This window comes from Chrysemys picta, unplaced genomic scaffold, assembly GCF_011386835.1.
Source record: "Chrysemys picta bellii isolate R12L10 unplaced genomic scaffold, ASM1138683v2 scaf3220, whole genome shotgun sequence".
NCBI lineage: Eukaryota > Metazoa > Chordata > Testudines > Emydidae > Chrysemys > Chrysemys picta.
This window is the reverse complement of record NW_027055922.1, coordinates 1-6,239: the sequence shown is the minus strand read 5'-3', so window position 1 is coordinate 6,239 and position 6,239 is coordinate 1. Positions and strand designations below refer to the sequence as shown.

Sequence of the window (6,239 nt, the reverse complement as noted above, 5' to 3'; positions counted from 1 at the left end):
TATAGGGCAATTTGTTCAGCAGAGTGATGTAAGCTTCATTATGATTGCATCATCCACGACTTCTAGGAATAACATGATGCAATTCATATCATGTATGACGCAATACCAGCTTCAGATTGCATCATTCATTGTTTTGCCTAAAAAGCAAGTACTGTCCAAACCCATCATAGATTTATTCATAGATCCAGTCAAAGATGTATTTTAGTCATTTCTGGTTTAAATTGAGATCCCTTCCCTTTATAACTCACGAATGCTCCGCCATTCCCAAGTCAAGGGTCATATATACCGACCCAATAGCATATCTTGAAAACTAGAGCCAATCAACAATTTTAAGCATCATTTTTGTTCTCAGTGACCCAGAATTAGTAAAGTTTGACTACATTTATTTCAGAAGCATTTTGGCTGTAGAGCAGTGTAATAGATCCCTACTGTTATATTCTTAGTGGAGCATGGAATCACTATCCATAGAGATTCTATGGAACATGTCGATTCATTTAAGATTTTTACTTCATTTGACTGTACATTTTCTTTCAGATATAGTGCCACTCCTCCTCCCACACGACCTGTTCTGTCCTTCCGATATATTTTGTACCCCGGAATGATTGTGTCCCATTGCTTGTCCTCACTCCACCAAGTTTCTGTGATGCCTATTTTATCAATATCCTCCTTTAACACGAGGCACTCTAGTTCACCCATCTTCTTATTTAGACTTCTAGCATTTGTGTACAAGCACTTTAAAAACTTGTCACTGTTTATTTGTCTGCCCTTTCCTGATGTGTCAGGTTTGTTTTTTATGTGAATGTTTCTCATCTGATCTGGCCCTTACATTATCCTCTTCCATCCTCTCCTCCTGACTAATACCTAGAGAATCTCTATCAATAGATTTCAGAGTAGCAGCCGTGTTAGTCTGTATCAGCAAAAAGAACAGGCGTACTTGTGGCACCTTAGAGACTAACAAATTTATTAAAGCATAAACTTTCGTGGACTATAGCCCACTTCTGCGGATGCATATAGAGTGGAACTATATAAACTGTCTGTACTGGGCTATCATGATTATCACTTCAAAAGTTTTTTTCTCTTACTTAATTGGCCTCTCAGAGTTGGTAAGACAACTCCCACCTCTTCATGCTCTCTGTATGTGTGTGTATATATATATATATATATATATATATATATATATATATATATATGTTCCACTCTATATGCTGTTGCAGCAGAGTTCCCTGCCTGATGTCCCAGGGAATTATACCCTGGAAGTGAATGGCAACGGATGTGTCTTTGTGCAGGTAAGTGCTCACCCTACCCTTCAGCGTGTGGCTTCTTCAGCACATAATACAGCCTTTCTTCTTTTGTGTCCCTCTCTTCTGTCCAGTCTCTCTCTCTCCCCCTTCCTTCCTACCTCCCCTGTTATTTCTTTTCTTAAGACTCTTTGGACAAATATATCAACTTCTTTAAGTCCAGTTCAGAAAGAAAGAAAGAATTGGTCCTTGGTGTTTTTTCTCTGTATCACACGTGATTAGTTTTTCTTAGGTGATGACTGGTAACTGGACATGTGTCACACACAAACATCCTCCTCTTTATTTGTAAAACTTGAGTTCCAGTTGAAGGAGTATGGTTTGTCTATCTGTCAGTCATAGGGCTTTATACTACTGCCCATCTTTGTATTATCCAACTGCTTCCATGTTAAATCAATAGCAGTCTTCCTATTTGGGGTAAAAATCTGCCTGGGATGTTTTAGTTTGAGTGGTTGGATAGGTAAACTTGTTAGATGTTTTCAGAGATTTTTTTTTTTTTTGCAGGCATTTGTTTGGTAGATGTTTGATAGATGAGCACCATCAGTGTTGTGAGTCTCACTGTTGCTATGGTGGAAAGATTTTTTTTTTTCCAAAGAGGAAGGTTCTGCAGGATTTCCTAAAGATAGTCAGGCTCTGTATTCACCTGATCTCCTCTGGCAGTCTATCCCAGAGCCAGTTCCCTTCTACTGACCATGTCTTGTCCCTAGCTCTCACATGCTTCACTCTGGGCTTTTTGATTTGCATCCTCCCAGAGGAACCCATCTCCCTGGCAGAAAACACATCAGAATTCAGTCCTTAACCTGTGGTCTTCGGACTGCAACACAGGAATGGGAGGGAGAAGACGTGGGTCCTCTTCCGGTCTCTTCCACTGACTCACAGAGTGACCTTGAGTAAATCACTGCAACAAGGATGGTCCACAGGAAATGCTCTAGTGAAGCAGTGCAGCATTGAACGGGTGGGGAAAATGTCATATGATGCAGCCAGAACTGGGAAAACAAGCATTATGAGGTCAAAAAACCCAAAGAGCTGCTATAGTTTATAATGGCTAACTCTGAGAGGCCAGAACTCTGTGCACCTCTCGTTAGAAACATTTCATCCATTAAAATAGCAGCTGCCAAGAGGCTAACAATAGAAGCCATTTGGAATAGCACTGCCCCTTTTGTTCCTGCTGAGTGGCTGCACCTTGAATCTTAACCCATATAGTGTGCTAGTCATGGTGAAAGGATCCTCCTAGACAAACATCATACTAAAGGTGAACAAACTTTGAACCCTACTTTGCCATCTCCAGACAACACAATCAATGAGAGGAAGAATGGTGTTGTGATCAATGCACTGGACTCAGGGGATCTGGGTTGAATTTCTGGCTTTGGCAAAGCTGCCTATGTGACTTTGGGCAAATCACGTAATCTCTATGTGCCTTAGTTCCTGTCTGAAAAATGGGTATGGTTACAACCTGGTGCAGTACCCTCCGTATAGGCATCAGTCTGTTGTGAGTGGGCCCAATCATTGTTGTGAGAGGGCCCAATCCAAGTCAATTGGATCTGGGTAGAGTCTAGTCACTGTTTCTAGCTCTGAGACTCCCCAGCACACTCAGAAGCTCAGATCTGTTGGGATATGGGGTGCTGCCATCCAGCTGCCCTGGATCCTGAAACCTCTCAAACCTCCCAGTTGCTTACTCATTCTCCATCAGACTCCCAACTAGGCTAAGGGTCTCTGGGCTTCTACTGGGACTCTGGCAGGAAAGTAAGGAACACAGACTTAGCAAAGATGTTTCTTAACCATCGTGGCTTTACTTTTAAAGCATTCAAGAATGACAGATCTTTGAGAATAACAGAAGCCCTGAAATGCACTGTCCTGAGTCTGATCTCATCCCTTCTGTAAGTCCCTGGTTTGTCAGACTCTGCTTAGCCTGAAACTCTCTCCTGCCTTCTCTCTTTCAAGCCCTTCTTACATGTTGCAGTGGATGGGCCCCTGCACAGAGCAGAATCTTGCTCTTAAATAGGGCCATGACTCTGAGCCATGTGCTCAAACTGAGATGCTCCAGATCCCCCAGTTATGCTTGCCCCCTACCCTTGTGGGCCCAGTGTAGAGACCATTGTTCCACGGGGTTGGACCAATAGTTCAGTCATTCAGAATCAGTAGCTCCAGATGACTCTGATGATGGGTCTTCAGAAAGGATCTACGACAGCTGTCTGGAATGCAATGCAACAGGCTACCCTTGCATGAGTCCAGACTAGAGTTCAACACATAGTGTACAATAGAATTCATAAACTGATCCAGACATATCCTACTCGGTCACAGTGATAGCATTTCCCTACTTCACAGAGTTTATAAGATGCAGATACATTGGTGATGAGAACCCTATAAATCCCTAGGCAGATCAAAAGGCTAATGGGGATTAACATGTTTTTTCCCCACACTTCTGTCTGGCCACTTGGTGGCACACTTATTCCTTACATTGTTCAGCTGGATGGAACCTCAGTTGTGGGGAAGGGAGGGCTTTTAATGTTACTGATGGAAAGCTTGGCAGTTTGGTGGTTTGCTGAAGTAGTTCTCCAGTCACTAAATGTTACCCTTGGGGAATTGGTGCATTCAGTCAGGATTTCTCCAGGCATGGAGCAAAAAAGGAGTTGCGAGGCACCACAACAGGTGGGTCAATAGATCAGACTGATTTCTAATTTTCATTACCATTTTTCATCTCATAGACTCATAGACTCATAGACTTTAAGGTCAGAAGGGACCAATTATGATCATCTGGTCTGACCCCCTGCATGCTGCAGGCCACAAAATCGTCCCTACCCCTTCCCTGGACTCTGCTGTTGAAGTCCCCAATCCTGGGGTTTAGTGACTTCAATTGGCAGAGACCCTCCTGCTAGCGATCCCTGCCCCATGCTGCGGAGGAAGGCGAAAAACCTCCAGGGCTCAGCCAATCCACCCTGGAGGAAAATTCCTTCCCGACCCCAAATATGGCGATCAGTAAGACCCCGAGCATTTAGGCAAGAGTCTCCAGCCTGACCCCTGTTAGCCATTATATTATTTACCTACCATTGCTTGGTATTCTTTGGCTACTATGTTTGACCCTTAAACCATTCCCTCCATAAACTTATCTAACTTAATCTTAAAACCAGACAGGTCCGTCGCCCCCACCGTTTCCCTCAGAAGGCCGTTCCAATACTTCACCCCTCTGACGGTCAGAAACCTTCGTCTAATTTCAAGCCTGAACTTCCCCACGGCCAGTTTATATCCATTCGTTCTCGTGTCCAGATTAGTACTAAACTGGAATAATTCCTCTCCCTCCCTTGTATTTACCCCTCTGATATATTTAAAGATAGCAATCATATCCCCTCTCAGCCTTCGTTTTGTCAGACTAAACAACCCAAGCTCCTCTAGTCTCCTTTCATACGACAGGTTTTCCATTCCTCTAATCATCCTAGTCGCCCTTCTCTGTTAAAGCTTTTGAAACTGGATTATTTGAGAGACCAAACTTTTCCCTGGGTTACACCAGCCCAGCACCCCTGCGAAGTAAGAGATGTAACTGAGAGGAGGATTTAGCCCAAGGCATGAAGGGGTAAAACTTTCTACAGCATGTAAGGGACTTTCAATGGGACTTGGGCTTTACATCACCTAGGCGCTGTTGAAAACGCTAATGACCACTCACAAATGATTCTTTCCTTTGTATCCCAGGGACAGGCAAACCATTCCCGGACTGGAAATGAGCCTGAACCAAACTCTTTGATCTTTATTATTTGTTATGGCTGAGTGCCCCTGCCTTTGCAGCCGGCAGCTGAAGTGCCAACCTACTGCAAAGAGCCAATTCTCGTGATGGTTCCCCCAGAGCTGCAGGTGATTATCCGCTATGCAGTGCCATATAGCGGCGCATGTTCAGATGGCTCGACACACCTCACCGCACATTCAGTGCTGAGCCGAGCCAAGCCAAGCCAATCCTGCCAGCAGCAAGGGGGGTGGAGCCTGGCAGCTTCGCCATAACTGCTTACTACAAAGACTCGCTCTTGGAAACCGAGTCTTTGTAGTAAGCAGTGATGGCGAAGCTGTTCCAGACAACCCTGAGATACAACATCCTTCTTCCCAATAAGACTTCTGGGTTCTCTCTCTCAGTGCAGACGGCAAATGCTTCCTGCGCAGACAGTTTCCGGGCAAAGTTTGACATCATCCTCTCAACCAGGTAACCTCCCTTCAGTTGCCTGGATGACAAGAACTGGCTGGTTAAGACGGGATGGCTTTTGAAAGAACAGATTACAAATATTAAAGTGCTATTAGATAGTCTGTGTAAAATACCTGAGATTACTAATCGCCTTTGCCTGCTAGACACTTACCCCAAACCCCAGGGATACCCCCTCTTTCCAGACAACTGTCCCTCCCTGGGGATACTTGTCCCCTTCTTGGACATCTATCATTGGTCATTTCCACACCTCTTCCATGTTAATAAATGATCAGCAATTACATGCAATTCAAAAAGGCCTTTGCAGGCTGTGTATGTGCTCTGGAGCCGAAGGTATCATTCTGTTTCCTCCACATTCGTGGTCCAGAGTGACCCAGTCCCTCCCATTTCAGTTATGCCGGGAAACGCAATATCTCCAACATGGCCATTATCGATGTCAAGATGCTCTCTGGCTTCGTACCTGTCAGTTCATCCCTGCAAAAGGTAAGGAATGGCAGTGACATGAATAAGCCACCTCAGGGGAAGAGAGGGTTACAGAATATTACAACATGGACTGGATAAAAAAGGGGGCCTGGTTAGCACTGGGAAAACACTTTCCAAGGGATTTTAATGTGTCTGTAGCACTTGAATAGATTGTGTATTCTCAGCCTGGGGGTCACACCCTCCAGGAGTCCTGAGCAGGGGTCAGGGTGTCACAACTACCCTGTTTCCTAGATTGCTAAACTGGACGGAGTGTCCAGATAGAGCCTGGTTAAATGGGAGTG

At 44.5% G+C, this 6,239-nt stretch overlaps 1 long non-coding RNA gene across 1 annotated transcript; it reads left to right on the top strand.

The window, feature by feature from the left end:
• Positions 1-1,205: 1,205 nt before the first annotated feature.
• LOC135980425 (uncharacterized) lies at positions 1,206-5,958 on the top strand. Its single transcript, XR_010597501.1, has 3 exons — positions 1,206-1,286; positions 5,354-5,478; positions 5,868-5,958. It is a non-coding gene; the product is annotated as an uncharacterized LOC135980425 (long non-coding RNA).
• Positions 5,959-6,239: the final 281 nt, after the last annotated feature.